Source organism: Charadrius vociferus, unplaced genomic scaffold (assembly GCF_000708025.1).
Source record: "Charadrius vociferus isolate BGI_N301 unplaced genomic scaffold, ASM70802v2 scaffold14, whole genome shotgun sequence".
NCBI lineage: Eukaryota > Metazoa > Chordata > Aves > Charadriiformes > Charadriidae > Charadrius > Charadrius vociferus.
The window spans coordinates 8,575,620-8,576,217 of record NW_009648876.1 but is presented as its reverse complement, the minus strand read 5'-3'; positions in this window follow the sequence as shown (position 1 = coordinate 8,576,217).

Genomic DNA, 598 nt, shown 5'->3' with positions numbered 1-598 from the left:
AGCGCTGGCAGCTCCGGGGCAGCCCGAGTGCAACCTCTCCCCTGTCCCCGCTGTCCCTTCCACCCCGCAACGCCCCCCGAACCCACGCTGCTCCCCCATACAGTACTGTTTCCTTCACCCTGCACTGCCCTCCCACCCCGCACTGGTCCCCCCCAGCCAGCATCCTCTCCTCCCCCTCCACTCTGCACTGCTCCCCCTCCGCAGCGTCTGGCTCCGGGTCAGGGGCACCCCAGGCAAAGGCACCGTCCTTTCTCCTTTAGCATAAAAGCCTGGGTCACGGGTGGGTGGGCAACGTTACCCGGGCAGGCATGCTTCGTGTCTGTACTGCTGCTGTAACCCTCTCCTGTCACTGCACCGTGTGTATTGCCCACCCCATTGCACTGGCACCAGGCACGGCACTGACTACGACATTCCACACAACCTTCAACCCTATGAAAACAGCAATGCCCATCCCATGCCTCCTACTACCACGCAGCTCCATGCCCCACACCTTGTCCTGTCCCACCACCAGATATCACGCACTAGCAGCATAATACTTTACAGCTGTGCCCTGCTCCATATGCTCTGTCCCAAATGTGCCCCCCCCGTCCCATTCTGA